Genomic DNA, 7,461 nt, shown 5'->3' with positions numbered 1-7,461 from the left:
GTTCAAGCTTTAAGTCAATTTCTTGTAAAAACTCCAATTTATATTAGGGGTTAGTTTGTAATATTACAAAAAAGAAAAAGAAAAAAAACCAAAATAAAAGAAGGGACGGATCTTATTTGAAGTAGAAAATACAGCAGAAGTGTATAAAAGAAAATAGAAGCAAAATGCAAAAGCAGGAAAGGAAAAACAGTGGGAGAAAAAGAGAGGAAACAACAACAAACCAGTAAAATACCACTAGTGGGGTCTGGGGAGGGTAGTGTGTACGCAGACCTTACCCCTACCTCGAAGGAGTAGAGAGGCTATTTCCGAAAAGACCCTCGGCTCAAGAAAACAAAAAGACAAAAGGAGACAATATTAGTATCACCACAGAAATCATAGGAAAAATAGGAACATCATGAAATCCAAAAGAAAGATGCAAAGCAAAAGCGATAGATAATAAATAGGTCCTGCACGAAAAAGAGATGAAAGAGAAGAGAAAAATAGAGATTTTCGACCCAAATCATCAAGGTAATTATCATTAAATTTTAGTTGAATTTATTACTTGATTATGAGAAGATTTTTATGGTAGAAAAATATGGAGAAATTTTCAGAAATTGCGAAAGTCTCTCCCAAGGGTTCTTCAACCTAATTCACCAATTTGAAAGGGTAAACATTATCAAATTTTAATTTTGGTTAGTTTTCCGAAATCCTCTCATCAAGGAGAATCCGCTGTTGGTCATGGTATGGGAATTCTGACCCGTTAACCAGAGTGGACTTTTTGGGTTAACCTTTGACCACGAGTTGGACTTGCTCTAAAAATTAAAGGCATCCTAAGGCTTTTTGATCATTCTAAACTCGTTTTTGTGTAGTTTCAGGTGATCCGGAGACTCAAGAGTATAGAATTGAATTATTGGAAAGAGTGCTTGGAATGTGAATTCGAGGTAAGTGTGACTTTAAGATTTGATGCTTGCTTTTCTGAAACCCATTTTGGAAGCTTGTTTTGTCTGCATGGTCCATGTGTTGTGACGAGCGTACGCTTGATAGAATCGGTGGTTTGTGATCCGCCGCAAATATATATTATTTTGTAAAAAGCTAAAATTATTTAATAAGTAACTTGTGGTGTGGTGTGGTGTGGTGTAGCCTCGTGCTATGGCGTTGGGGAGTTAGAAATTATTCCATTCCTGCTGTCATATATTTGGGGCATTATTCATGCCATTGTGGTAGATTTTGGGCATTGTGTATGCTGTTGTGGACTCATTATGGTGTTTGGTTAATTTTTTGCACTGCCGTTAATGACAAGTCCTTAGTGTATATTGTGCTGAGATATATAATATTATTGTTGAATAATTGTTTGGACCTTATAGAGTAATTATATGGTGAAAGATTTTTTGTGCATATTATTGTTGTGCTCGTTGCGTATTTGTCTTTTAACACTTGTTCGGGAGGTATTCAGAGTAAACCTGTTAAATGGGCTGGGCCAGCCCACTGACAACCCGGTTCAACCCCGGTTCAGCTCTGGTCAACCCAATCCGCTAAGGGGGTGGGATGGGTTGGTTAGGGTTAGAGGTTGAGCCGGACAAGGGCGGGCCATTTTTGCTAACCGTTGCCCCGAAACCCAGCTAGCCCAGTAACCAACTAATGGGTTTTTACTAGGTTATAGCCCAGTCCAGCCCAGTTACCGTTAAGTAATTTTTTTTGACCATTGCCAACGGTCAAATTCAAAAATAATCGTTGGGCAGCGGTCATGTTTTGCCTTTTTGGCAATTACATATTATTTTAAGTTTTATCAAATATTTACGGTAGCCGCAACAAAATTATAATTATCAAGTGAAGTATGGTATCAATATCATCAAATATCAATTGAAGTGTGATATCAAATTTAATGCAATATTCGGACTCCCGGTATACTCGTTCCATCTCTTCTCTTCTTTGGTGTTTATTTTTATTTTATTATTTAGAATTATTAATTTAGTTTTTTAATTTAATTTATATAATGGATATAGTTGGAACAGCCAAAAAAGCATGTACTAGTAGGGGTAGTACTAGTAAGAGTAAAGATCCTAAAAGATCAAGAGGTAGTACTGGTTCTTCTAGTAGCTTTACACATATTTCTAAAAGTTCACCAAAAATTTTAAATGTAGATTGTGAGCAAATTCAAGAAGATTATTGTATAGATGATAATTTAGATGATATTCAATTACCTGATAATCTTGAAACACCACCACCTACACCTGGTACTGCTAGTCAAAATACTAGGGGTGGCGGTCGTGGTAATACAAGTAGGCCTCCCCTCCTTAGTAAGAAAAATCGAAGATTATGAAGTAAGTGTTGAAATTTTTTTGAAAGACTAAAAGAAGATAAAAATTATGTAAGATGTGATATTTGTAAAGATATAATTCTGTTGTTGGATCTATGCTAGATAAATTTAAGAAATACTTCTATCATATTCCCCCTATTTACCTAATTGGTTCTATTTTAAAATCTTCTATCAAAATGGTTACCTATCGCCAATTAATCACTGCTTTATATGTTTATATGGATATTGGACCAACTGAAACCTCTAATATTAAAACTTGCATTTCTTATCTACATAAATATTTACAAGCTTTATATAATTATTATGCGAACATTGTTGATGCTTCCTCTACTGTGGATGCAGATATTCCTTTAAGTTCAGTTTCTACATGTGCATCCGGTGCTTTGGAGTATAATGATGGTGTTGAAGATTATTTAATTTGGTCTACACTAGGAGAGCATCAACAACCCAGTAGCAGGAATATTGATTAACTCAAATTTCTACTTGCAAAAGGTAATAGAGCCTTATAAGTGGTGATTTTAACTGCTTAATAGTACCTTTTTCCTTCCTTTTAGTCTAAAAGCAGTGAATTGTGTCTCCGAAACTGATCATATTGTGTAAAATTGCAGGAATGATGGAAATTGAGCTCCTAAGATGAAACCCGACTCAAAAGGAGTAATCTAAACACAAGGCAGAAAACCCATAAGCTAAAAAGTGCGGACCGTAGATGACGAAGGAAAGCCCATCAGACCTTCTGGCAAATTGCGAACCGCACAATAATTGTGCGGCCGCAAAAGATAAGCTTCAGATCAACTCTAGAGAGTGTGCAAATTCCAAAGTCCAAGTCCTTCAGAATCACGGACCGCACAAGAATTGTGCGGCCGCAAAAAAAATGCCTTGCGGCCGCAGAAGAGAGCCTTGCGACCGCAGTACTAAATCTACGGACTGCAGAAAGATCGCCTCGCGGACGTAGTCAGAATTGTATAGCCACAGACCCCCAGTTCATGACAAGTTGAAGAAACCTGTCACGACCCAATTCTATTATAGGTCGTGATGGCGCCCAGCGTTGCTGGCAAGCCAATAGTGAACTAACCACGTGATTTCCCTTTTTAACAAATTTTCAAGTAATTAAACTTTCCTTAATTTAAAGGATTAAGAGACAGCAAGCTTAAAATAAATTAAACGAAAGCAGTTGAGTGTAATCATAACCATAGAAATAAACCAAAAGCTCAAGTCTACTAGTGTGTGTGCCAAGACCTGGTGTCACAAGTGTATGAGCACTAATAGATTATACAAAACTCTAGCCATTGTCTGAAATCAAAATAGAATGAAATGAAAGTAAATGAGAGACTTTAGGATGCTGCAGAACGGCCCAGGAAAAGCAGCTCGCCACTAGGCCTCCGGGTAACGAGGGTGCGTACCGGTGTGATCGTCATATGCACCTGCCTCAGATCATGTACGATTAGTGCAGAAGCATAGCGTGAGTACATATACAACATGTACCCAGTAAGTATCAAGTCTAACCTCGAAGAAGTAGTGACGAGAGGTCGACTTCAACACTTACTATGGGCTAACAATATAAATACAGAAAATTCTAAAATAGCATGGGTTATATAAATAATAACAATAACTCACTAACGAGTAGGGAAAATTAAATTCTTTGAAAAAATTAATAAACTCCAAGTAAATTCCTATCATTAATACCTGTAACCTCACAACCACAATTAATATCAAACATGATTAGGCTCCGAGTATTATTAAGCATGAATTATGCCGAGGTCGTACGGCCCGATCCAGAATAACGTGTACTCTGCCGAGGGAAGTGCGGCACGATCCATAAATGCATCTATTCCACTATCGAGGCGTTCGACCCGATCCACAAGAAGGGAGGATACTTTAAAAGCATTTAACTTTCATGTTATAACAAGGCCAATACGTTGCAATAAAATTTCCGTTTACGGTCGAGTAATCCGCTCAAAGATTAAGCAAGTGAAATCCGGTCTTTTACAATTCTTCCAACAAGTTTTAATATAATTTAGGCATTTAAATTAACAAGTAGGTGCAAATATTACAAGTAATTCATGATTTGGGACCTAAACTACCCGGACAGAAGCATAAATAGTAGCTATGCACGGACTCTCGTCACCTCGTGCATACGTAGCCCCCACAATTAGTCACAAATAGTAATTTGAATCACCTATGGGGTAAATTCCCTCTTACAAGGTTAGGCAAGAGACTTGCCTCATCTCAAAGCTTACTTTCCGACCTCAAATACAGTCTAAAGCCTCAACTCGGTGCCGAACAATCCAAAACTAGTCAAATGGTATATAAATTAATCAATACATATTCAAAAGTTCATATTTTAACTATTAAAGTGGTTTCCCAACCTCAATTAAAGGATTCCTAAAATTCACCCCAGGCCCACGTGCCCGGATTCCAAAAAATTTCGAAGAAAGTTGTTACCCATAACCTCGCGAACTCAAATATATAATTTTCACCCCATTCCATAATTATTTTCGTGGTTAAATCTCATTTTTATAAATAAAAAAAATTTAGGTTTTTCATCCAAACCTATAAATTCCACAAATTTACATATTAATATCTACCCATAATCCATGTATTTAACTCACATTGTGTAGAAATTACTTACCTCAAAGTGTTAGGTGGAACTTACTAGCCCCTCACATTTTCCTTCTCTGTGAACGGGACACAGAACTTGCATTCGCGAAGAAGGAAACTAGAACCAGCACACCAGAGTTTTGGAACTCAGCTCCGGGCGGTCCGAAACTCACCCGAGCTACCCGGGACCTCGTCCAACTACGCCAACAAGTCTAATAACATAGTACGGACCTGCTGAACTCTCTAAACGTGTAAAACAACAACAACAACAACAACAACAACAACAAAAAAAACAAGAATCACACCCCAAAACCAAATTGAATCAAGTTATGAACTTCAAGTTTCCAAGTCGCTCTGAATGCGTCGAATCATACTTAGACTACTCAGAATAACACTAAATTTTGCGTGTAAGTCTTAAATCACCATACGAAACTATTCCCAATCTCGAAATCCCAATTGGACCTCGATAACACCAAAACCTACTCCAAACCAAATTTAAAGAACTTTTAAATCTTCAAAGAGCCAACTTTCGATGTTAGGCGCCGAAACTGTAATGACCCGATCGATCGTTTTGGGCCCTAGCATGACGTTCAGCAGTCAGAGGCCATGAGCAGCTTCATTTCAGGTATTATGACTTGTACGTGTGGTCGGAATTGAATTTTGGGATGTTTAGAGTTGATTTGGCAAGAGAATTCTCATTTCGGAAGCTTAAAGATGAAGGAATTAACCAAGATTTGGATTTTTCAGTAAATGACCTCGTAATCGAGATCTAAAGGTCCCAGCAGGTCCGTATCATGATTTCGGAGTTGGCGTATGCTCGGTACGGGTTTTGGATAACCCAGGAGCGTTTTGGCTCATATTGTGGAAGTTAGCATTTTAGAGGAAACTTCATAAGTTTGGCTTGAAGTGCATTTCAGTGTTATCGATGTCCGTTTGGGATTTCGAGTCTGTGAATAGCTCCGTATGGTGATTCTGGAGTTGGGAGCGCGATCGGAAGTGAATTCGGAGGTCCGTAGGTCATTTTGGAGTTATTTGGCTAAAGATAGAAATTTGAAGGTTTTTGAGAAGTTTGACTAGAAGTGGACTTTTTTATATCGGGGTCGGAATCCGATTCCAAAAGTTGGAGTAGGTCCGTAATGTTGAATATGACTTGCGTGCAAAATTTGAGGTCAATCGGATGTGATTTGATAGGTTTAAAACATCGAAAGTAGAAGTTTGAAATTTCAAAGTTCATTAAGCTTAGATTGGAGTGTGATTCATGGTCCTAGCGTTGTTTGAGGTGATTTGAAGCTTTTAGCAAGTCCGTGTTATGTTTTTAGACTTGTACGAGTGTTTAGTTAGGAGCCCCGAGGGCTCGTGTGAGTTTCGGGCATGGGTTCGGATTAAATCAACATACCAGTTTTCTGGTGTTTTTACTGCTGCTGCAGGTTTCGCAATTGGGATGATCGCAATTGCAATCTCGCAATTGCGAGAGTAGCATCGCATTTGCGATGAAGCTGGCTGGGAGCAGTGTTCGCATTTGTGACTTTTGCATCGCATTTGCAAACCCAGCAGGGTCTGCATTTGCGACCCCTCTATCGCAATTGCGATCAGTGCAAAGGGAGACCCAGTTCGCATTTGCAAACGTATTGTCGCAATTGCGACTTCCCATTTGCGAGCCTGGTGTCGCAAATGCGACTTCAGAGACCTGGACACAGCTTTTAAAAACGGGACTTAGGCCATTTATTGCATTTTGTCTCTACACTGGAGCAATTTGGGAGCTTTCAAAGGGGGATTTCAACATAGCATTGTGAGGTAAGTTATTTCTACTTAATGTAAGTTTACTACTCGAGATTTGGGTAGATTTGGAGAAATCAAGGGGGGTTAAAGCTAAACCTAGGGTTTTAATAAAACTTGGATTTAACCACGAAATTTGTTATGGAATTAATTAGAAATCGTATATGAGTGATCCTTTGGTTGTGGAGAACAACTTCCTTCGAAAAATTTCGGAATCCGGGCACGTGGTCCCGGGGTCGGATTTTGGGAAACTTGTGTTAATGGTTGGGAAATTGCTTAAATAGCTAGAATTCGATCTTATGAGTCTATATTAACTAGTTCTTACTTCATTTAATTAGTTTGGGATCGTTCGGCTCCGAATTGAGGGCTTGGACTTGTTCTTGGCATTGGAAGTGCATTTTGGAGTGAGGTGAGTCTCCTTTCTAACCTTGTAAGAGGGAATTGTCCCTATAGGTGAGTTAATTGGTTATGTGCTCCTATTTGTGGGGGCTACGTACGTACGAGGTGACGAGAATCCGTGCGTAGCTACTATTATGTTATTGTCCGGGTAGTCTAGGACCCAAAAGCATGTTGTACTTGGAATAATTGTAATGTTGGATACAGTTGAATTGCTTAAATCCTGTTGAATTGGTAAATGAATTTCTAAAAGGATTAAATTTCATTTTTTTAAATCGTTAAAAGAGAATTGGCTTTTATTTGGATAAGCGTTCCTCGATAAATTCTTAATCTACTATTTGAGCATGTATTTTTATGTGTACCTGTGTCGCATGTAAGGTTCGCGAGCAGGATGA

This window comes from Nicotiana attenuata, unplaced genomic scaffold (assembly GCF_001879085.1).
Source record: "Nicotiana attenuata strain UT unplaced genomic scaffold, NIATTr2, whole genome shotgun sequence".
Classification (NCBI taxonomy): domain Eukaryota; kingdom Viridiplantae; phylum Streptophyta; class Magnoliopsida; order Solanales; family Solanaceae; genus Nicotiana; species Nicotiana attenuata.
Note: the sequence above shows the minus strand (reverse complement) of the source record.